Source organism: Ranitomeya variabilis, chromosome 6 (genome assembly GCF_051348905.1).
Source record: "Ranitomeya variabilis isolate aRanVar5 chromosome 6, aRanVar5.hap1, whole genome shotgun sequence".
NCBI classification, from domain to species: Eukaryota; Metazoa; Chordata; class Amphibia; order Anura; family Dendrobatidae; genus Ranitomeya; species Ranitomeya variabilis.
In genome coordinates, this window is record NC_135237.1 from 413,270,112 (window position 1) to 413,296,593 (window position 26,482).

At 41.9% G+C, this 26,482-nt stretch overlaps 1 protein-coding gene across 8 annotated transcripts in view; it reads left to right on the forward strand.

The window, feature by feature from the left end:
- The window catches only part of EPB41L3 (erythrocyte membrane protein band 4.1 like 3), a 431,238-nt gene that overhangs the window by 72,242 nt on the left and 332,514 nt on the right, over nt 1-26,482 (forward strand). The window lies entirely within an intron of this gene.

The following is a 26,482-nucleotide window of genomic DNA, read 5'->3' on the forward strand; positions in this document are numbered from 1 at the left end:
AATAGACACTGTATGTGTCTTCATGCCGCATGATTCCGGACGCCGGTGTGCCACTTCTGGTTCACGGAGCGCGTGCGCTGTGTGATGTGTGCCTACGTCACGCAGCATATTGCTATTGGGCCACGTGCGGTGCACACCAAGAGATGCTCACCCTCCTTCCGGTTGCTGATACGCATACCAAAATACTTTGACCCGCACACGCCATATTAAATTATTCGTTCACATGATCAAGGCCGGCGTATTATGAAGTATATATGAGCACAGGATCAATCCGTCCCGCCCCCCAAAAATAGTTATGCACATCCAGCTGAGTGCGATTTGCACGTCGCCATAGATGCTGTCCCTTCAAAGGAAAATATGTGCAGATTTTAGCAGTCCCTATTATTTCTACACCAGTTACTGGCTATTGAAGTGTAACTCATTCCGACTTAGTGCATCCACGCTTAATCTTATTTAACATCACATCTATTACTAGTGGGGAAATGGACACTGGTACGAGAGAGAGAGAGAAATAATACGAGAGGAGGTGAAACAATGGAGGCCTATACAAAAGACACCACGGACCATTCCAAAAAAACACACAAAATAGAAGGTATAGAAAAGGGTGCCTTATTATTTCGGAATTCCTGCAGATCCCTAATGAAGAATCTATGTTTCCTTCCTTAAGATGGTACTGGAATTTGTCTATGGTATTCTGCAGTCCTATTTCTTTGGCCGCGAACTCGGGTTCGGCTGAGAACTTTTTTGTTACCTCAATCTGTTCCCTCAGGTTTTCATTCAGGTTTCATAGATTCTTCATTAAGGATCTGCAGGAATTCCGAGAAAAACGAGAGGATGGTAACCCCATTAGGTTTATCACAAAGTATACTAACGGGGCAAAGGACCTCAGGACAATTTTGCAACGTCATTGGTCCATTTTGCAGATGGATAAGGATCTTAAATACATTGTTACAACATCACCTCAAATTACTTTTAAGAGAGGACGGTCAATCAAAGACAGGGTAGTCCACAGCCATTTCACCCCCCCCTCCCCGCAGGCACAGAATTCCACCTGGCTTGGTGGTCAAATGAGAGGATGCTATAGATGCGGAAGTTGTAAATATTGTAATTCCATTGGTCAAGGCAAAGAGTTTGTCAGCAATATTACAGGAAAGAGTTATGCGATACGCCAGTTTATTAACTGTAAGACCAGAGGGGTGGTTTATAAGATGACATGTGTTTGTGGAGTGGAGTATGTTGGCAAGACCTGTCGAGAACTAAGGAGGAGGGTGGGCGAACACCACAGGGATACTGTAAATAGGAGAGACACCCGTGTAGCGAATCACATCAATTGACTACATAACGGTGATCTGAAAGGGATCAAGTTTATGGGGATTGAGAAGATCGCCCAGCCACAGAGAGGAGGCGATTGGGACAGACGGATCCTACAAAAAGAATGTATGTGGATCTACTGTCTGCAGACTCAGAGTCCATTGGGCCTTAATGAGCAACTCAACTTTTCTTCTTTCCTGTAAGGGTAGTGGCCTATAAGGGACTCCAGAGCCAGGGATAGCCGCCGTCGAGTGGGGGCGCCGCTGCGCAGGGTTTAGGGTGCCAACCTCCGCGTGAGGCAGGGCCTTAACAGACAGGGAGAAGCAGGGATAGTTTGTAGCAGCACCCTTTTCTATCCCTTCTATTTTGTGTGTTTTTTTGGAATGGTCCGTGGTGTCTTTTGTATAGGCCTCCATTGTTTCACCTCCTCTCGTATTATTTCTCTCTCTCTCGTACCAGTGTCCATTTCCCCACCAGTAATAGATGTGATGTTAAATAAGATTAAGCGTGGATGCACTAAGTCGGAATGAGTTACACTTCAATAGCCAGTAACTGGTGTAGAAATAATAGGGACTGCTAAAATCTGCACATATTTTCCTTTGAAGGGTCAGCATTAGTGTTGAGCGATACCGTCCGATACTTGAAAGTATCGGTATCGGAAAGTATCGGCCGATACCGGCAAAGTATCGGATCCAATCCGATACCGATACCCGATACCAATACAAGTCAATGGGACTCAAGTATCGGACGGTATTCCTGATGGTTCCCAGGGTCTGAAGGAGAGGAAACTCTCCTTCAGGCCCTGGGATCCATATAAATGTGTAAAAGAAAGAATTAAAATAAAAAATATCGCTATACTCACCTCTCCGACGCAGCCTGGACCTCAGCGAGGGAACCGGCAGCGTTGTTTGTTTAAAATTCGCGCTTTTACTTGGTTACGTGAAGTCCCGGCTTCTGATTGGTCAGGGCGGCCATGTTGCCGGGACGCGGACCAATCACAGCAAGCCGTGACGAAATTACGTCACGGCTTGCTGTGATTGGTCCGCGTCCCGGCAACATGGCCGCCATTCACCAATCACAAGCCGTGACGTCACGGGAGGCTGGACACGCGCGCTTTTTAAAATGGGCGCGTGTCCAGCCTCCCGTGACGTCCCGGCTTGTGATTGGTTGCGCCGCGATCAACCAATCACAAGCCGGGAGGCTGGACACGCGCGCATTTTAAAATTTTAAAATGGGCGCGTGTCCAGCCTCCCGTGACGTCCCGGCTTGTGATTGGTTGCGCCGCGGTCAACCAATCACAAGCCGGGAGGCTGGACACGCGCGCATTTTAAAATTTTAAAATGGGCGCGTGTCCAGCCTCCCGTGACGTCCCGGCTTGTGATTGGTTGCGCCGCGGTCAACCAATCACAAGCCGGGAGGCTGGACACGCGCGCATTTTAAAATTTTAAAATGCGCGCGTGTCCAGCCTCCCGGCTTGTGATTGGTTGATCGCGGCGCAACCAATCACAAGCCGGGACGTCACGGGAGGCTGGACACGCGCCCATTTTAAAATGCGCGCGTGTCCAGCCTCCCGTGACGTCACGGCTTGTGATTGGTTGCGTCTCCCATGTGACTGCGACGCAACCAATCACAAAGCCGGGACGTAATTTTAAAATCCTTAAGGACCTGAAATTACGTCACGGCTTGCTGTGATTGGTTGCGTCGCCCATGTGACTGCGACGCAACCAATCACAACGCCGGAACGTAATTTTAAAATCCTGAAGGACCTGAAATTACGTCACGGCTTGCTGTGATTGGTTGCGTCCCGGTCACATGGGCGGCACGCAACCAATCACAAGCCGGGACTCACGTAAATGAAAGAAAAGCGCGAAGTTTAAACAAAGAACGCTGCCGCTTCCCTCGGTAAGGTGCAGGCTGCGTCGGAGAGGTGAGTATAGCAATATTTTTTATTTTAATTCTCTCTTTTACACATTTTTACATTAATGTTGTTTCGATACCGATACCCGATATCACAAAAATATCGGATCTCGGTATCGGAATTCCGATACAGCAAGTATCGGCCGATACCCGATACTTGCAGTATCGGAATGCTCAACACTACTCAGCATTTATGGCGACGTGCAAATTGCACTCAGCTGGATGTGCATAACTATTTTTGGGGGGCGGGACGGATTGATCCTGTGCTCATATACACTTCATAATACGCCGGCCTTGATCATGTGAACGAATAATTTAATATGGCGTGTGCGGGTCAAAGTATTTTGGTATGCGTATTAGCAACCAGAAGCAGAGTGAGCATCTCTTGGTGTGCACCGCACGTGGCCCAATAGCAATATGCTGCGTGACGTAGGCACACATCACACAGAGCGCGCGCTCCGTGAACCGGAAGTGGCACACCGGCATCCGGAAACATGCGGCATGAAGACACATACAGTGTCTATTTAAGACAGGTAAAAGTCCGGGTGACTTAGCAATGCTCATGTATACTGCTGAATATATGTCGGTTCCCCCCTGATGAATGTTAAGATGAAACGCGTCGGGAGACATCAGCATTAGAAAGGGATCAAGGGATGGAATGGTATGCTGCATTACCGGATATAGGATCCCGAGCACTCTGAAAAGGCACCGCTGAGAGATCCGGTCCCATGGATGAGTATAAATCTCTGAATGTTTTGAAAAATATCCATTTGATACACTAACTGAACATATGCCTATAAATGCTACCCTGTGTGGGAGGTATATATGTATTCTGGTGGTTTCTATGGATTAGATATTGAGAGATAGGAATTCGCCCCCTCTCTGTTAATTTGGAGCTTGCGTCTTATTTGTAAACACCATATGTACATTGAGTGACAGAAGATAGGCCCGCTGGTTTTGTACATGCCAACTGCTGGTATACTTCTGTTGGTCTAAATCAGGCGGACCTTGGTCACGTTACTGAAGTGTACGTGGGGTAAATCGTTTTAGAATATTGTCCGTTTTAAGGAAAGGTGTCGATGAATGCCCCTTAGAGGTTATAAGCAGAAACAAAAGAGATCAATATACCGGTACATTCCTAGATAGATCTCTAATAGCTGCTATATCCAGTCAGGGGTGTTATTCTTGTTATCCCCTGGATGAAGCATATGTGTGGTTTACTTATACTGTACTTTGGTTTTTATCTGCACTGTTTTGTGAGCACTGGCACCTTATTTTGTTGTGGTAATATGTGGAGACTTTTTAGCTTATAGCAATAAAGGCTAAGTTTTAAATATCATTTCCTAACCAGCTGTAAATATTCACTTTTTCACACAGGAGCACTGTAAGCTTGGATTTATTTTTCCCTTAATAAAGACGTTAATTTAAAAATGGTATTTTGTGATTACTTGTGTTATCTTTGTCTAATATTTTAATTTGTTTGGTGATCGGAAACATTTAAGTGTAACAAGAGTATAGGAAATCAGGAAGGGGCAAACACTTTTTCACACAACTGTATGTGTGTTTCAGAGTTTTAGGAATACAGCTTCTGTCCTGATGTACAGTATGCACAAATAACCCGTCTTATAACAATAGGGAAGTTATTTAGAAAAGAAGTGACAACAAAATAATAGATAATTAAAGGATAATAGTCCCCTGTTAGAAAGATATCTGTGCTGAGACAAAGCTCCTTTTGTAAACTACATGTTTAGCAAGGTTCAAGCATTCATTTTCATAGCGGGAGACGGTTATTCTGACTCTCAGCTCTTCTTTATTGACATCATTTCCAGCTATAACAAAGGACAATAAGATTGTTTGTCCAATTAAGAAAAATCTCTCTGCGAATCGCATCTTGCAGCTGTAATTGTTACATAAGTGATGCGTTCTTTGATGAGATAAGTGCCACAGCCAGCAGTGTAAGGATGTAGGTCCTGGAGGCACGAAAATAATGCTGAACATGGATGTTCAGATAAAAGAAGACCACATAGGCTGCAAAGACAATGGCAATCACAACATATGGCATCTTTCACAAATCATTATCAGAGCCTTTGTATAAGAAGGGGTGTTTAGACCTGTATTTGTAATATCAACTTTAAAAGGTACATTGTTGGCGGGAAGTAATGTACATATATCCCAGACATTTCTTTTTAAAGTACGACAAATACAAATTTTATTAGTAATCTATGGATAGTCACATAGCTGCATACCGTTCTACTGATTAGAATAGTGGTCCCTTTGATGCATTCAGAAAATCAATTCATTTCCTTGGCTGTGTAAGGTCAGGCAGGAAATAGAAAAAAATAATATATAAGCGCTCATGAAGAATACATTACTATAATGTAATATAATACTTAAAAAAATAAATAAAAATAAATCACTACATAGATGATTACCTTCCGTGAGGTAAAATGAGTGTATGGTATGTGGCATATTCTATAGCATTGGAGGTTCAGCTTTAGGTCTCCTACACCCTTCTGTGTCACTAAACCGGTATTGGTGCCATCAGTGTTTTCCATCAGTATGTCATTTGTGTGTCCGTTTTTACCATCAGTGATTTTCCCGTATAGATGAAGAAAGCATTAAATTACAAAGCTTCTCCCATACTTTGCAATGTTAACCCCTTCATGACCCGGGGTATTTTCGTTTCTTCATTTTTCACTCCCCTCCTTCCCAGAGCCATAACTTTTTTATTTTTCCATCAATATGGCCATGTGAGGGCTTATTTTTTGCGGGACGAGTTGTACTTTTGAACGACATCATTGGTTTTACCATGTCATGTACTAGAAAACGGGGAAAAAATTCCAAGTGGGGTAAAATTGCAAAAAAAAAGTGCAATCCCACACTGGTTATTTGTATGGCTTTTTTGCTAGGTTCACTAAATGCTAAAACTGACCTGCCATTTTGATTTTCCATGTCATTACGAGTTCACGGACACTAAACATGTCTAGGTTCTTTTTTATCTAAGAGGTGAAAAAAAATTCAAAACTTTGCTTAAAAAAAAAAAAAATCCGCCATTTTCTGATACCCGTAGCGTCTCTATTTTTCGTGATCAAGGGTCGGGTGAGGGCTTATTTTTTGCATGCCGAGTTGATGTTTTTAATTATACCATTTTGGTGCAGATGCATTCTTTTGATCGCAGTTATTACATTTTAATGCAATGTCGCGGCGACCAAAAAACGTAATTCTGGTATTCAAATTTTTTTCTCACTACGCCGTTTAGTGATCAGGTTAATCCTTTTTTTCTTATTGATAGATCGGGCGATTCTGAATGCGGCGATACCAAATATGTGTATATTTGATTTTTTTAAATCTTATTTTGAATAGGGCGAAAGTGGGGGGGTGATTTCAACTTTTTTTTCATATTTTTTTAAAACATTTTTTTTTTTACTTTTGCCATACTTCAATAGCCTCAGCTACATAGGAGCGATGCTCAGATCGCTCCTATGTAGTAGAATTACTGCATTGCTATGAGTGCCAACGACAGGGTCGGCATCAACAACCATAGAGGTCTCAAGGAGACCTCTGGTTGTTATGACGGCGCATCGCTGACCCCCGATCATGTGACTGTGGTCAGCGATGCGCTCATTATTTGGCTGGAAGCGCTAGTTAAATGCCGCTGTTATAATGGGTATGTATGGTATCCTGTTGTGCCCAATGACACCCGAGAAATGCTGCATCCTGGTGTACAGAACAAGAGACCATGAGGCATCCCTATATGAGCAGTATTCCTGACATATTGCTGGTTCTACTATGAGACATGCAGCAGTTACAGTCAGCACAAATCATGCTCCCTGTGACCCTGAAGGGGGCGCTGCCAGGCATCCCCTTTTATCTCATAATTAGGTCTAACACTTTCCTATAGGGAGTGTAGCACCATGCCGGTCCCACTTGTCTTTTTGGCACGTTGCGCTGGCTGCTTAGCCGCATGTACCTCTCCTTATCCCACCTCATAAAGTGCCCTGAGCTGCTGATCTCATGAAGGATAATACGGTGTTTGATTTGCATGGGTGGATTATCATTAGAGTAATCCGTGAGAATGCCCGGTGCCCCCTATCTCTTAGGTCTAGCCTGTGAAACTTTGCAGTCTGTATGTTCAGCCCCATGCTATGTGCGATATAAAGAACCAACCTGTCTCACCGACAAACATTTTCAATATGTCACTGGTTAATGCTCAACTTGGTTCCTTCACTATATCTATGGCTTTTACTATGCAGTAAGTTCCACTTATACAGGATGCTTGTTCTGTTACAATAGTTACACACAGTCTCATCCCAAAGGTATATATACCGGTAAGGGCCAGATAAAGGGTGCACCATGACATGTACAAAGAGTATAACATACTCCGTAACCAAACCCTACATGCCAAAAAAATGTAAAATGTGACAAGGCAATATTCAGGAAAGGGATTAAGTTTCCCAAATTTACTGGTGAATGGAATAGATGATCCTTTGAGACAGTGTGATGAGATGGTAATAAAGAGTTAAAAGAAAAAGGACGCAGCCTTGTTTATTGCGTCAAAGGGAAAAGTGATATGAAACCACAGAGAAATACAAATTAGGAAAAAAAAAAGTCCATGGGAAAGAAACATTTTACAAAAAATCACAATGTTGTAAGAGAGAAGCAATCAAGCAAATCACTGGGTGGCTGCAGTAGTCGAAAATGGAAATGAAATGAAATCTATAAGCGTCTAGGTATAGCTGTTTGTTACCAAGTATTCATTGTTGATTCTTCTGTGTAATATCAGAGAAGAAGAAGAATGGAAGTTGAAAGCAAAAAAAAGCTAAACACCATTACTACAGATAGCTATTATTTAGCAGCTGAATGGATGTGTGCAGCCAGCACTGCATGTGCACCTAATGGCAAGCGTGTGCCTTTGTACCATGTTATACTGCTCCAGTGACACTAAAATACTTTATTACTTTAGTTAAATTAGCCTTCAGTTTTGTGTATACAGCTCCTATGAAGGCCTATGTGTCTCCTTACAAGCAAACCAAATGTTTGTCAGATCCTGATTTGTAACAGGTTCCCTATGTCTGTGTGAGATGCCCGGAGTTTTTCTGGCCACTGAAAATAATTCCTAATCTGATAATGAACGATTGCAATGTACTGCAAATAAACAATATATCACTATGGAAAATATATAGAGTACAGACCAAAAGTTTGGACACACCTTCTCATTTAAAGATTTTTCTGTATTTTCATGACTATGAAAATTGTACATTCACACTGAAGGCATCAAAACTATGAATTAACACATGTGGAATTATATACTTAACAAAAAAGTGTGAAACAACTGAAAATATGTCTTATATTCTAGGTTCTGCAAAGTAGCCTCCTTTTGCTTTGATGACTTCTTTGCACACGCTTGGCATTCTCTTGATTAGTAATATAGGCTCTTGGGATCTATGCCTGCATATGAATGTAACTAATGAGTTATTTCCTGTCATGGTACCGCTGTAAGATTAATCCTCATCTTACGCATAGGGCAGATCTGGTAACAACTAGTGGCTGTTAGCACTCACCAACCTTTACAACTTTTAGAATTTACTTTGGCTGCAGTTTAAAAGTGATATATATTCCATAATAGTAGCAAGGGTGTTATACTGATCCCCTGGGTATCTTTTTGTATTATGTGTATCATACCTGTTTTGTTCTTTTAACATTTTTGAAATAAATTGGGATATCTTAATAACATATTGTGGTTCTCTTCTCTGGGCTCAGGGGTTAATTCACACTGAGTTTCCAAATTGTTGATTTATGTATGCAGGAAGTGCCATGTAGTATTCTGGGACATTTTGTTGAATGACCTTTTTCTTTCCTGAAGATTTATGAAAATTAATGTTTAAACTGTATTTTGTGATCACATCGTGGATGTGTGGTTTGTTTGGCTATTAAATACTGGTTATTTGCTAAAGAATTTAAAAAAACAAAAATTGTATACCAGGAAAAAAAAGCACAGGATCACCTTTCATAGGGGGCATACAGTTAAGAGCATTATAGCACCAAGTAACCTCAGAAAAACATCGAATGTGGGACAAAAACCAATAAACAAAGAGAAAACATTCTCTAAAAAACATAGATGTAAAAGGGCTGTATAAATATGATTCTACGAAATGCTAGAGCTGTAACATCATTGGACATAATAGCAGATCTACTACATCCTACAGCACTGGTGAGACATACGAAATCACCCAAAATTTAACATGTGACAAAGACTTTGTCATATATGTGATTACTTGTGCCTGTGGCCTACAATATGTGGGCCGCACAACACAATCCTTGCGGGCCCGCATGAATGGCCACAGGCACAATGCAAAAAATGGAATACTGGAATACAGTCTATCCAGATACCTATGTTTAAAAAAACAAACAATATAATGTGATTGTCACCCTAGTTGAACAAATAACTCCAAATTGTTTAAACAGAATACAAACGCTTACAGTAACCAGAAAGAATCCTTTGGGATCTTTCGATTAAGAACATTATATCCTGATGGGCTAAATGATGTGGTAGAATGGGTTTAATAAAGAGGAGGAGAAGGGGAAAAGGAAAGTTGGAAAAGAAAAATCTAAATACCATATATACTCGAGTATAAGCCGAGATTTTCAGCCCAAAAAAATGGGCTGAAAGTGCCCCTCTCGGCTTATACTCGAGTCATGGTTGGCGGGTGAGGGGGAGCGACGACTGTCAAATACTCACCTGCTCCTGGCACTCCTGACGCGGTCCCTGCATGTCCCACGGTCTTTGGGCACGGCAGCTTCTTCCCCTGTTCAGAGGTCACTGGTACCGCTCATTAAAGTAATGAATATGGACTCCACTCCCATAGGGGTGGAGCCGAATATTCATTACTGTAATGAGCGGTACCATCTTCTACAGGAAGAAGCTGCCGCTCCCGGAGACAGTGGGACATGCAGGGACCACGTCAGGAGCGCTGGGAGCAGGTGAGTATTTCATATTCACCTTTCCGCGTTCCATCCACCGCTCCGTCTTCCGCGTCCTCTGCAGTAACTGTTCAGGTCAGAGGGCGCGATGACGTATTAGTGTGCGTGCCACCCTCTGCCTGAACAGTCAGTGCGGAGAGACGGGACACTGAGGAGCAGGGGGCAGCGACGAGAGGTGAGTATGTTTTTTTTTTTTTTTTTAGTGCAGCAGCAGCATTACATGTGGCACAATGCTATATGGCGCGTCTATAGGGCCATAAAGAACTGTATGGAGCATTATATGGGGCATCTATGGGGCCATAAAGAACTGAATGGAGCATTATATGGGGCATCTATGGGGCCATAAAGAACTGTATGGAGCATTATATGGGGCCATAAAGAACTGCATGGAGCATTATAAGGGGCCATAAAGAACTGCATGGAGCATTATATGGAGCATCTATGGGACCATAAAGAACTGCATGGAGCATTATATGGGGCCATAATGAACTGCATGGAGCATTAAATGGGGCATCTAGGGGGCCACAAAGAACTGCATGGAGCATTATATGGGGCATATTTGTATATGGGGCATCTATAGACCATAAAGAACTGTATGGAGCATTATATGGGGCTCCTGATTCAATATGGATATTCAAAAACACTTACGGTAACCTACTGATGTCTCAATTTTTACTTTTATTGCTAACTATTTTTATTTTTTACATTTACTGGTAGCTGCTGCATTTTCCACCCTAGGCTTATACTCGAGTCAATAAGTTTTCCCAGTTTTTTTGTTGCAAAATTAGGGGGGTCGGCTTATACTCGAGTATATACAGTATATTTTATATATATATTATACAAATCCGCAAGAAAAAACTCATCAAATCTGCACAAAAAACGCATAAAAAACGCATCAAAAATACGCAGATTTTTGGCTGCGTTTTATGGCAAGAGATGCAGATTCTGTGCGGAAAAATCTGCAGATCTGCAGGCAAATCCGCAACGTGTGCACATAGTCCTCATTAGGCTATGTGCATTTAATGGGATTAGATGGTGATATCGGTCTGGCCTTAATATACTGATTGAGACTTCGACATGCCCAATGGGGACAATGTGCAATTAGCTATGCACTTTTGTCAGCTGATGGTCCTATACCTAGGAAGGGTCTCAGTGACTAGTAATGACATACTGTCATTTCCTCTGATCTAGGGCATAGTGCAATAACTCCCATGCGCATCTCATAATAAGGAATACCTAGTAGAATATTCCCCTGCTACTGGAGGTACAGTGTGGGGGTCGTCTATCGGCAAAAGTGTTTCACTATAGGGTATTTTTTTAAATTACGGTGTCCTATTTTTTTTTTATTAGACTGCACACAAGCACGGTGGATAGTTAATATTTTATTAGTTATCATTAAAAGTTATATTTTATCAGTTTTCCACTAGAGTCAGTGATTATGTATACTCTGGTGGGATATTAAATTTGGCCTTTAGAGAGCTTCAATCAGTAATATGCCTTCCGTCTCACTTGCAATTAAATTCGACAAATGCAATCCAACTAAAAATCGAATTGCATTCATTCCAATTTAATCCTATGCTTGTGTTCTCAATAGCGTTTTTTCTTGCTCCAATCAGATTGCAATTGGATGAAAAAAAAACGCAGAATGCTGCGACTGCATGCGAAATTCGGATCACCATCACCTATATAAGTCTATGGGTGCATGTGAAACATCGCACTGCACATGGATATCACCCGAGTGCAGTGCAATTCACGCGTATGCCGGCAATGGAGGCTATGGAGAAATTACTTTCTCTGTCTCCTCTGTAGCATTCGAAAGGATCAGAGCACAGAGCACTGACACTCGGCTGACGCTCACAACAAAACTGGTGCCGAGTGTCTTTAATATATCACTCTTGCATCCGATGTGATACGCTAATGTGACTCCGGCCTGACAGGATGCATACTGCCTACTAGGAATAGGACTTGAACACTAGTGCCACCTACTGGAAGCAGCAATCCTAAAAGTCAATATTGACCCTTTCACGAGCTTTGCCACATGACTTGGCATAAGCTTAAACTGAATCTCAATATGCAGACACATGTTTCAGGGTGTAGCCCTTCCTCAGTGCAATGCATGACATCTGATTTGGCTGGGTGAGAGGCTTCCGACTGGGGCCTAAGCAGTAACGTCTGTCCTTCTGGAGAGTGATATGCCTGACAAGCCAGTGTAAGGAGACTAGTAGATCATTCAGGAAGAGGACTTGGAACTCTAGTGCCACTTATTGGAAGCAGCAATCCTAAAAGTCAATATCGACCTTTTAACGAGATTATAGAATAGTAAAGTATGATGAGTTTCTTTTTTTCCACAAAGATTACTACCACACATCATTACAATGGACTATATAGTGAATCTCACACTGATGTGATGTAGTCACAGGGACAATAAATTGTGACTGACAAACCAATGATGTTTTTTTTTTAATTGGAGCCTTTTTCATCTCCATCTGCACTTGATCTCCTTGCCACAAGTCGTATTTAATCTTTTGTTTGTTACATCAAGGGTAGCGTGGCATTTAGTGGCCAAGAAGGCATTACCGGATGCAGCAAGGCACTTGGTGGGTGGGGAGGTGTCACATGGGGCAACAAGGCACTTGCTTGTTTGGTGGGCATTTGGTAGGTACTACCATGGACAACAAGGCACTTGCATCCGAGGCATTAGGTACATGGTGGGTGTGAAGGCTATGCAGCAAAATGGCATCAGGCATAACAAGGATTTCGGCTTCACCTTGTTTGGTAAAGCATAAATGTGTGGGAACAACTTGAGAATTAAGAAAGCCGTAATGGGATCTCAGGTTTGAATTTTTTGTTCAAGAAACGATGAGGTAGCTACAGCTTCAAGCTGATTTGTCATATTTCTCATCATTATTCTCAAACTTTAAGAGGTGTTTCATTACATACAGTTGATAAAGTGAGAGCAGTACTCAAGAAGATGTGCCGGAGAATAAAAGAGAATCCGCATGCGAGTGCCTCATGCCTGACATGTAGAGCAGGTCCCACGGGCAGCCCTCCAGTACTACATCTAAGGCTCTGGCTTTGATGAGGAGGAAGCTAAAGTTCTCTTTTGCTATTGGCAAAGCTCTATGAAGCTAGTGCTATGGTGCAAGCTGGCACCGCAAACAATTTTGCAGGTTGCTTCTTTCGTAGTGTCAATAGAACAGTATCCTTAGTGATTTTTATTTATGCAGCACACCACGCTTCAAGACGTTATTATATCTTGATGAGCTCAGTTATGTGTAATCACTCTGGTAGGTGGGTGGTGTAAAAATAGAAGAAACTTCGCTAGATCTATTTAAAAATGTGACAATTTTATTAAGCACTGTGAAGCAAGTTTGATAAATTTGTTGCAAATAATGACAGCACTGCTTACAGACACACTGACGTTAGAGGGGTTGTCCATTACTCGGACAAACCCTTCTCAGTCCCTCTGTTTCCCCCCAGTAACATAACATCTATATTCGGGGGCGCTTTGTCGGCTCTCGCTTTCCTGGAGCTCGCTTGACATCAGGTATGGACTGGGGCTGAAATTTAGCCCTGGCATTTGAAATTACACAGGCCCATGCTATCCTCTATCTTCAAGCACCAGATGGGATATATTACTAATATTACCCTACATGGAGGAAAGCGAGGTTTACTACAAGATCAGTATTTTTAATGATACCTCCGTCACAACTCTTAACAGTATGGGTCTCTTGAGAACACCAATTCTGTTAACAATGTAGCAGACAAGGCAGCCCACGATCAGACAGGCCCTTCTGGCATTTGCCAGAATTTCCAGATGGTCAGTCCGGCGCTGCTTGACATTGTTACATCACGCGATCATTGCGGCCAATCAGTAATGGCTTCACTCTCCCCGCCTTCGGACGAATCACATACATCTTGATGAAGTAAGAGCTGCAACTATGTTTTTCTGACATGCTGGAGTCTATCTATGATTCATGCTGCACTTTCAAGGTTTTGTATTTTTCTATGGTAATTTTGCATTATTTTGGTATACTAGTATTAAAAAATATAAAACCAATTCTATTGTAATGGAAAATTTATATACTTGGTGACATTTTAGGTAAATTACTGTTCACATTCTATCTAACTTTATTTGCTAGATTTTTTATGAAAAATTATCAGTGCTGGTTCGAAGATTACACATTGCCATTAAATTGTAGAGACCGTATCAGCATTTTACAAGGAAAAGGCGCTCCATACCAAAATCTTATTAAACAAAAACATTTAATTTGCATCATTAAAGACTTTCCTTCAGCCTGTGTAGTCCTGCTCAGCCATTTATGAGGTTTAAACTCTGCAGGTTTATATGTCATTAAGGGTTATTGGAAGTCTTAGTAACAACCCTATGGGAAATGCAAAAGCTGCCATTAGTTTTGTTAACCTAGATGTCCAGTGTAGGGCAGAAAAATAACTTGTTGACTTTCAGTTCCTGGCATTTCTATATAAGGAAGTCCCCATTAATCCATTGCCACTATTACATACACCTCATTAGCTGCACTTGAATAAACTAATGGCTTACAGTGGTATGTTAAAGTTTGTGCACCCCATGTGAAAATTACTGTTATTGTGAGCAGTTAAGCAAGTTGAAGATGAAATCATCGCTAAAAGGCCTAAAGTTAAAGATGACACATTTCCTTTGTATTTTAGGCAAAAAAATCATATATAGTTATTTGTTTGTTTTTTTCATTTTAAAAATTACAAAAAGGATAATGGGCTTATGGAGATTTGTGCACAGATAACTTTGACCAAGGTTTGAGACCTTAATTAGCCTGTTAGACAGTCGCAACACATGCGGGATTGCCTGTTAGTCAAACATGCAGGCGCAGGGACTCGAACATGTTATCTGAGCATGCCCAAGATACTCAGATGTTATCCGAGCACGCCCAAGATACTCAGATGTTATCCAAGCATGCCCAAGATACTCAGATGTTATCCAAGCACGCCCAAGATACTCAGATGTTATCCAAGCACGCCCAAGATACTCAGATGTTATCCAAGCACGCCCAAGATACTCAGATGTTATCCAAGCACGCCCAAGATACTCGGATTTTAGCCGAGCATGCCAAAGATACATCAGATGTTATCCAAGCACGCCCAAGATACTCAGATGTTATCCGAGCACACCCAAGATACTCGGATGTTAGCTGAGCATGCCCAAGATACTCTGATGTTATCCAAGCACTCCCAAGATACTCTGATGTTAGCCGAGCACGCCCAAGATACTCGGATATTATCAGAGCACGCCCAAGATACGTGGATATTATCAGAGCACGCCCAAGATACCCGGATGTTAGCTGAGCACGCCCAAGATACTCGGATATTATCAGAGCACGCCCAAGATACGTGGATATTATCAGAGCACGCCCAAGATACCCGGATGTTAGCTGAGCACGCCCAAGATACCCGGATGTTAGCTGAGCACACCCAAGATACTTGGATGTTAGCCGAGCACGCCCAAGATATTTGAATGTTAGTCGAGCACGCCCAAGATACTCGGATGTTATCCAAGCACTCCCAAGATACTCGGATGTTATAGGAGCACGTTTGCTCATTACTATTCATCAGTGTTTTGGATCCAAATTTCATCATTGTTTGGTCAGTGTGTCCCGTTTTGCACAATTTTACCATCAGTGTCCCATCAGTAATTTTTCACTAATCGGGGGGGGGGGGGGGGAAATAACAAAAAAACCTAAGCAAAACTTCTCCTATACATTGCAATCACAGGCAGCACATGGGTTGCACAGTGATGTCATCTTTGTGCTTTCCATGATTTTGATGGGTAATTTTGACCTGTAATCAAAAACAGACATGTCTCCGTGTTTTCTAGTGGACTGCTCAGTCTGCAAATATCATAAGCATGTGGACAGCTTCATAGACTGTATAATGGGTTTGTAGTCTATCCATGAAAACCACCGATAAGAACACTTCCAGGACTCACAGATGTTTGAATGAGGCCTCAGTTGAATTCAGATTTTCTTTTGGCCCCATTACCACAGATGTATATAATTCATCTCCCCGCACTGCAGTCTGCCTTTGCTAACATTTGCACAATAAAGGTTCGTTCTAAAAAGCTCACTGATAGGTCTGATCATTTCTCCCCTCTTGATAATCTGTGATAAGCTGTGAGTTTATATTATTGAAATGTGCATATGTTTAGGGTCCACAGCAACTCAGTCAAGAAGTGCGAGATCACATAAGTTAAGAGTGCGCTCGATGAGTGCTTAAAATGGGTTGTCCAACAGTGCTTTTTAATCAATAAACTTTGGAATTAAGTTCCACAATTGGATGTGTTATAAAATGTTCCTCTACTGAGATAATCTTTTAAATGTGTCCTCGCTTTGTACTGTGTAATGGCTGTGTCTGACCTTGCAGGAAGCATCTTCAGAAGGACTTTGCATATTGCTTATATAAATTCCCATAGGAGCATTGCATGGCCTATAAGTCTCCTTATGCCGGCTTGGCACTCTCCGCTAGGAGAAGAAATGTCCCCCTTTGACCATGCAGGAACAAGGTCTGAACATACCACATCCCACATTATTTCCCAGCTGGGACCTCCGGGGGCCAAGATATCCTGAACAATGGGGATCTCAATCTTCTAATGACCTAGCACATCCTGTGACCAGCCCCCCATATAGGCTCACCAAGGGGACGTATGTGGGTGTAACCTAGATCTAAGAAAAATCAGATTTTGGGTTTTTATCATTTGTCAGTTTTGGAAGACTCGCTGCTCGGTGATTCTGTCCTTTCCTCTAAGGAGTGCTTCCCTTCACTAAACTTTGAGCCATTTGTATGACACAAATTTAGTACTTTTTTTTGCTATTCCTTTTATGTTATGTAATTTTATATACCGTATTGTTTTTTGTTCCCATTTTGTAACATCTTTGTGTATTTTTTTTTTTTAATAAACACAGCCTACTTTTCCGAATTAAATATTTAAAATGTAATATCCTCATTATTCTTGCTCTGTAAACAGCAATACGCTAGCTGTAATGGGTGTCCAACCGGCCTGTAATAACAATTGGTGGTGGCAGGTAGTAGTTATTAGTTATTCTGTTATTATGGCGTTGGCGGTGATCATATCAGAGTGTGTGTGTGTGTGTATATATGTATGCATGTGTCTGTGTGTGTGTATATGTATGTATGTATGTATGTGTATATATATATATATATATATATATATATATATAATCTAATATATAAAGCTGAATGTGTGTATGTGTGTATGTGTGTATGTCCGGGATTGGCATCTGAACCGTCGCAGCTACAGCCACAAAATTTTGCACAGTCACACGTCTGGACCCCGAGAGCGTCATAGGCTATGTTGTGAGGTGAAATTTTAACCCCACGCTTTCCAATTCACCAAACAATTTTGCCCCTATCTACATAATGGGGAAAAAGTGAAAGGAAAAGTGTTGGAGGCGTCGCAGCTACAGGCACAAAATTTTGCACAGTCACACGTCTGGACCCCGAGAGCATCAAAGCTATGTTGTGAGGTGAAATTTTAACCCCGCGCTTTCCAATTCACCAAACAATTTTGCCCCTATCTACATAATGGGGAAAAAATGAAAAGAAAAGTGTTGGAGGCAAATTAACAGCTGCCAGATGTGAACAAGGGGGACTTAAAGAATGAGAGCGATGGCGCCAAAGAGTATATACTGTACAGTTGCTAAGGTGGGGCCCCGACATGGGATAATCACCACACCACCACGGGGATATGAACACACACACAAAATGCGCCACACACTACCACGTGCTCGAACACATATACCACCCTCAGCGCACATTTCACCACACATACACCAACCTCGCCACATAAAAGTCAAAACAAAAGTCGCCGCTCAAAACTCGCCACGCGCAAAACTCTCCACATGCAAAACTCGCCACACGTGCAAAACTCACCTCATGGAAAACTCGCCACACGCAAAACTTGCACACGCGGAAAAATTGCCACATGCACAAAAGTTGCAACACATACAAAAGTTGCCTCACACAAAACTTGCACATACTCAAAAGGCACCACACATAAAACTCGCAACGCGCAAAACTCGCCATGCGCAAAACTTGCTGCACACAACTTGCTACACTAACCTGTCACATGCAACTCGACACAAAAAGTTGCTACACGCATGTCGCCACACAAAACTCATCTCACAAAAGTCGCTACATGCATGTCGCCACACGCAACTCAACACACACAACTTGACACACGAAACTCGCCCTAAAACACACACAAGTCTGGTATTATCCTTCAAAAATAAAAATCTGATTAATAAGCTGACAAACTACAAGAGCAACAACTGTACCATATAGGAATCCGGCAGCTGTCAGTCACATGACCAATCTATTACACTGGTCAACAGCATTTTTGGTGCCAAAGATATTTCATCGAATTTAGGGTATTTTTGGGGTGCTGATTCTGAATATGTCATCAGTTTTGCCAGATTGGCTCAAGTTTTTGAGATTTTTGGTATCTTATTTATAGCACTTGTTGGTAAATGCGACGCATCATCTCATTAATTTCTTTGGATTAGTACTTGAACTGAGCAGTTCTCAATATAGTTTTGTGTTAATTAGTGTTCTAAAAGTTTGTTCATAGCTTGATTTTTGCACTAACTTTATGTTGTTGTCTGTTTTCCAGTGAAAAGCATGAACTCATCAAGAAGAAGTTGTCTTAACGATCCAGACTCATTCTGTTACATTTGTGGTGAATACACACTGCCAAAACATAGAAGAAACATAACAGACTTCGTAAAAAAAGTGTATTTTGCCTATTTTGGGGTTATGCTTGGGGACCAAGACAAGTTTTGGGCACCACACATAGTGTGCAAAGCATGTATCGAATTATTACGAAAATGGAGCAAAGGACAAAGAAAAAGCTTCAAATTTGGTGTTCCAATGGTGTGGAGAGAGCCAAAAAATCATCATGATGACTGTTATTTATGGTAAACACAGGTACAGGCACATCTTCACAATGAGGGACAGGCCTTCTTGCAGATTCCATGTTACTCCCATTTTCGTTTCTTATGCTTATTGAATCCTTGCACTTGCACTGCACAGAAATAACAGTCATCATGATGATTTTTTGGCTCTCTCCACACCATTGGAACACCAAATTTGAAGCTTTTTCTTTGTCCTTTGCTCCATTTTCGTAATAATTCGATACATGCTTTGCACACTATGTGTGGTGCCCAACACTTGTCTTGGTCCCCAAGCATAACCCCAAAATAGGCAAAATACACTTTTTTTACGAAGTCTGTTATGTTTCTTCTATGTTTTGGCAGTGTGTATTCACCACAAATGTAACAGAATGAGTCTGGATCGTTAAGACAACTTCTTCTTGATGAGTTCATGCTTTTCACTGGAAAACAGACAACAACATAAAGTTAGTGCAAAAATCAAGCTATGAACAAACTTTTAGAACACTAATTAACACAAAACTATATTGAGAACTGCTCAGTTCAAGTACTAATCCAAAGAAATTAATGAGATGATGCGTCGCATTTACCAACAAGTGCTATAAATAAGATACCAAAAATGTCAAAAACTTGAGCCAATCTGGCAAAACTGATAGCATATTCAGAATCAGCACCCCAAAAATACCCCAAATTCATTAAAATATTTTGGACACCAGAAAAAAAAAAAATTTTTTGTTGACCTGTGTTATGTGTATGTGTGAGCTAATATATACTGCCAGGGGGTGGGCTTACTGTTGGCTGGGGATTTATCAGGCTACCAATTTAGCTTACAAATACTGAGGTAAAAATACTGACCAAATAACGTGTGAACGAGGTCTAATACAGGAGGAGATGACATACAGATATATACTATATACAGGAGGAGATGACACACAGGTATATACTATTTACAGGGGAGATGACACACAGGTATATACTATATACAGGAGGAGATGACACACAGATATATACTATATACAGGAGAGATGACATACGTATATACTATATAGAGGAGGAGATGACATACAGGTACATACTACATACAGGAAGAGATGACATACAGGTATATACTATATACAGGAGATGACACACAGGTATATACTATATACAGGAGGAGATTACATACAGGTATATACTATATATAGGAGGAGATGACATACAGGTATATACTACATACAGGGGAGATGACACACAGCAGGTATATACTATATACAGGGGAGATGACATACAGGTATATACTATATACAGGAGATGACATACAGGTGTATACTATATATAAGGGAGATGACAAACATGTATATACTGAGGTGAAAATGAGAGGTGTGAGGTGAAAATGAAAAGGTGTGAGTGCAAAATGAGAGGAGTGAGGGAAAATAGTGGAATGATCGGAAAATGACAGATGTGAGGTCGAAATGACAAGTATTAGGGGTTAATGAGAGGAGTGAGGGGGAAAATAAGAGGTGTGAGGGAGAAAATGAGAGATGTGAGGGGGAAAATGAAAGATGTGATGGGGAAAATGAGAGGCGTGATGGGAAAATAAGAGAAGTGAGGTGCTATAACTAACCACAGATATTTACTATGCCCAGGCAACGCCGGGCTCTTCAGCTAGTATATATATATCTATATATATAATTGTCTAAGGGTACTTCCGTCTGTCCTTCTGTCTGTCACCGTTATTCGTTCGCTGATTGGTCTCGGCAGCAATCAGCGACGCGCACAGTCCAGAAAAAAATGGCCGCTTACTCCCCGCACTCACTGCCGGCGCCCGCATACACCGCTCACACAGGGTTAATGCCGGCGGTAACGGACCGCGTTATGCCGCGGGTAACGCACTCCGTTACCGCTGCTATTAACCCTGTGTGTCCCCAACTTTGTACTATTGACGCTGCCTATGCGGCATCAATAGTACAAAATGTAATGTTAAAAATAATAAATAAAAAAAAAAAACCTGCTATACTCACCCTCCGCCGCCTTTCTCGCTCCTCGCCACGCTCCCCGGACCGCTCCATTACAAGCGTCAGCTTGCGGTCCGGTCCCGTCCCAGGGCTGGTGTGCGGCAAGGACCTGCCGTGACGTCACGGTCATGTGACCGCGACGTCTTCATAGGTCCTGCTCCCACCAGCCCTGGCACTTGCAATGGAACTCGGCTTCAGGAAAATGGCCGCCGCGATCTCGATCTGCGCACGCGCAGCATCCAGCGGCCATTTTCCTGAAGCCGACCACTACCATCTGCACAGGATCCCAGGAAGAGAAGAGGCAGGACGCAGAGGAGCAGCGACAAGAATGGTGAGTATGATACACTACAAGGGGCCCTCGGATCGTTAGGTGAGTATGTTTATTTTTTATTTTTTGGCCCTATACGTGCCTCGGTAATATACTACGTCACTGGGCAATATCCTACGTGGCTCTGATGTATACTACGTGGCTGGGCTATATACTACGTGGCTGGGCAATATACTACGTGGCTAGGCAATATACTACAAGGCTGGGCAATATACTACGTCACTGGGCAATATACTACGTGGCTGGGCAATATACTACAAGGCTGGGCAATATACTACAAGGCTGGGCAATATACTACAAAGCTGTGCAATATACTATTTGGCTCTGTGCAATATACTACGTAGCTGCGCAATATCCTACGTCGCTGTGCTGTATACTATGTAGCTGGGCAATATACTACGTCGCTGGGCAATATCCTACGTGGCTCTGCTGTATACTACAAGGCTGGGCAATATACTACGTGGCAGGGCAATATACTACGTGGCAGGGCAATATACTACGTGGCTGGGCAATATACTACGTAAATGGGCAATATACTACATGGACATGCATACTCTAGAATACCCGATGCGTTAGAATCGGGCCACCATCTAGTATATATATAATATTCCATTTGTTGGAATCCGCCAAGGAGGGGAAATAGTTTCAGCCTCGTCTATCACTCGTCATTCAATTGCATAATTGTTCTGCCGAACAGAGGCAGCACAGTTGCGTCCCATGACAGTTTCTTTTCCAAGTACACGCATACAATCCTGACATCAACAAGCACAATGCCAAGTATCAGAGTGGTGAATCACTCTTCTCTACCTGGCATCTGATGGACAAGTCTGTGTTTGGTGAATGCCTGGAGAATGTTTCCTGTCTGACTGCAAAGTGCAAACTGTAGTGTATGATGGAGGAGGGATAATGCTTTGGGGTTGTTTTTTAGCGGTCTGGCTAGGCTCCTTAGCTCCAGTGAAGGGTAAGCTTCATCGGATGAATGCTTCTAACTTTGTGGGAAATGTTTGGGGAAAGCCTTTTTCTATTCTAGCCAGACTGTGCCCCACTACAGAATGCAAGGTCCATAAAGGCATGGTTGGTTGACTTCAGCATGGAAAAACTTCACTGAGCTTCATAAAATCTTGACCTAACTCCACCAAACTCTTACATTGTTGAATGAGAGAGTCTCATCAACCTTCATTATTGTTCATTCCAGCTTTTGACCTCACAAATGCTGTTCTGGATGAATGGGGGGAAACTCCCACAGACACTCCAATATCTTGTAGAAAACCTTCCCATAATATGTTATGTGCTGATGTAAAGTAGACATGTGGGAAATGTTATTTTTTAACTAGCTCAGGGATTGACTTCAATTGTGATTTGAGCTGTCCACATAGTGTATCCACTGCAGCCAAAACAAAAAGACTGGAGCAGCTATGGGAACTGGCACTGGTGGGGGAGGATGACAACTATCTGGCTTTGATATTTTCCACTAGACGTATCATTTGAGGTCCACTTTTATAAATATGGAAAATCCCTTTTAAGCTTTATTTAGATAAGAGCAGAAAACTCCTTTAAGGGATTGTCTCACCATGACGGCAGCTTTTCAGATGGAAGCCATCAGCTGATTGCTGTGGTCTGACTCGATGCTCCCCTGGCATATACCAAAAGCAAAAACAAAATCCCAGCAGTACTCACAATTTTTAGAAATACCTGTCTTGATATTTTGGAGGGCTCTTCTGAGACTGCTGGCCACACCGGAAATGTCCAATATTGAGAAAAAAGTGGATAAGCACATCCAGAGGTTAAAAAAACAAACAAAAAAAACTTCAAGCTTTATTATAAATCCATATCTTTAAAAGCCCATATGTGAATAGTGATACGAAACCACTCTGATGCGTTTCTGGTGCGAACTACGTCCTTAGTCATAGAGCATGTTCCTCATCATAGAGATAGACTGTTTGTGCTTTGGGGCGGCCTGTGGACACATCTTTCCTTGGTTTCTCTGGCTTAGAGCAGGAAGATCAGACAATCCTGTGCCGCAGCACGGGCATATCATTCGCTGAAAACTTCTAACACTGATTACACAAGAATCACAAGACTGATTTCTTCACCACAGGTATCATTTTAATCCGTATAACACTGCCAACCTGATAATGCCTGTAGTTTACTTAGCAAATTCTGCTGATAGGTTCACTTTAAATAATATATTTCCTCGAATAAAAGAAAGACAACAGATTCTGACTTTGCAGATCATCACTATTCCTGAAATGTCAGCGCTATGTGTTCAATTACACCTTGTAGATTGTGAGCCTTCGCGGGCAGGGTCCTCACTCCTCCTGTACCAGTTATGACTTGTATTGTTTAAGATTATTGTACTTGTTTTTATTATGTATACCCCTCCTCACTTGTAAAGCGCCATGGAATAAATGGCGCTATAACAATAAATAATAATAATAATAATTACACTTCCTTCAGATGAACCTTAGATATCCAAATGAGGTGTGAGCCATTAGAAGCCGCTGATTGGCTGCAGTGCACATGTTGCATTAAGTCATGAGTCCTGGAAGTCCCAGCGTCAACATTGCTTTTAGTGGTGCCAGAGTGGGAGGTATCTGTTATTTTTATTTTCCTTGGATTATGGTATTTAAGAAGTCTGCGTAGTGGACAACCCCTTAAAGGTAGCTGTCTCTAACCTTAAGTTCTCAGGCTTTTACGTAACTACCATTTCCAGCATACCTGGTCAGACAAAATTGTACAGGTTAGGGGGCTAGTCCTGGGTGGGCTTCATGCCCTCATCTTTGTATAATGCCTAAATAAATGTCAACTACGCATAATAAAAGTATTGGCATTCTATTTCTGAAGCTATCCGACTGCTAAATATCTCATTTATCTCCATCGCGTAAAGTTCCAGCTGACATTTTACTGGGGCTGCTAAAGTAATCTAAGTAAGGTCACTTACAATTACCAGAAAAAGAAAAACCTTTATAGAGAAAATGATACCAGCAATAGAAAGATAATATCATGCAAAGAAAAATGGACGTTTATTCAGCATTACGTGATAGACATGTTTTACATTTGTTACCAATTTAACTTACTTTTCAGAGTTCGTTAACATGGAAATGGCTGGAATCATGGCTGCCAATGTATTCACTTTGTCACATAGATCAAAATCCAAACAGTAAAGATGGGTAATAATGTATCCGGGTAAAACAACCAACAGACTCCCAACTTACTTTTCATATGTTAGATGTGTGAATATACTAGGGAAAATGAATGCCCTTTATGAATTGGCACAAACTAGAGTTATGGTACATACTGATGAAGATTGCATGTAGAACAGCATGGACGCAGGCACTACTGTATGCGGACAAAGGCGTTGGGACACATTCCACCTTTACGTGCTTTTCAGACATCAGATTCTAAATCGGTTGGCATTAATGGAGAATTGTTATCTCCTATTCGAGCTACAATAACGTCCACTATTCTGGGAAGCCTGGAGAAATAAAAAACCAGGAGGTGCGCCCTGTGTAACACCGTGGGCAACAACTAAGAGTGAGTAGGAGGGTTGGTCGCTCACCTGATCAGGTTGTGCGTGGCACAGCTACGTAAAGAGCAATGTATAATCCAATCGTGGCTGCTGCCCCGGCAGCTGTACTCCCACCAAATGGAAGGAGCAGTGTGGTAGATCCCGGGCACTGCCGCTGACAAAGGTTAATACGAAAAAAGTCCAATTTATTGCAACGCGTTTTGGACTAAAACCTCCTCTCTCCTCAGGCACTCTCCTTCACTCTTCTGGGAAGGTTTTCTACAAATTTGCAGAATAGGTATATGGGAATTTTTATCCATTCATCCAGAACAGCATTTGTGCAGTTAGAAACTGATGTTGGATGAGAGGGTCTTGGTATGCTGAAGCATTAAGATTGGCCTAGGGTGACCCCTAAAAAATTATCCCTCTTCCACTTTACAGTTGGCACAATACAGTTCCTAACCCCTCACTCATCCATCAGACTGTCAAATAGAGAAGTGTGATTTGTCTCTCCACAGAACACTCCAATGCTCCATAGTCCAGTGGCAGCGTGCTTTACACCACTCCATCTGATGAATTGTGCTTGGTGGTGTGAGGTTTGTATGCATCTGCTCGGGTGAGGAAACCCATGCCACAAGGCTCTTCAGCACACAGTCTCTATGCTGATGTTAATGGCGGATTAGGTTTGGAACGGTGTTGACTCAATCTGGAGAGCAATGGCGACTTTTATGTACGCTGCCCCTTAGTACTCAGCGACCCACATGATCTTTCACTTCCTAGCTGAGTTTCTGTGCCTCCTAAACTCTTTAACTTTTCAGTATTATCACTCACAGTGGATCGCGTAATATTAGGGAAGAAATTTGGCAAACTTACTCGTTACAACGGTGACGTCGTATTTAAGTACAACACTGCAATTCAGTGAGACCCATTCTTTCACGAATGTTAGTACAAGCAGACTGCGTTACTATGGCTGGCATTTACAGACAATAGGACTGAATGAAAAGCCTGAACTCCATGATTAAGAGATGCTTCCCAATACTTTTCCCATATAGTGTTCATGTGTAAGTCAATAACTATAGCATTGAATATTGAGGAATCCATTAAAGGGGAGATCCAGGCACTAATGGTAAATGTCAGTAGATTATATTTGTGGAGTGTGCGATCACTGTCCTCCATAGAACTGATCATTGGTACCCTTGACATGTTTGCTTTGAACACCACATTTGCATTCATTGTGACTCCTGTGCTTGTGAATGAACACTGCTCCATAGTGGAAGGGGGTGGGCGAGTATTGTGCACATGCTCAGTACACAATGGGCCCATGTATATCATGTCTGTGCTACCATTTGCTAAGAAGCAGGAGTGATTGTTTCATTACAGTAAATGATTTAACATTATGTAATGAAACTTCCTTGTGACTACCACCCAGTATGGCTTTGGAAAGTGGTCCCTGAGAGTGGTGGTCTTCTCAAAGAATACGATCACC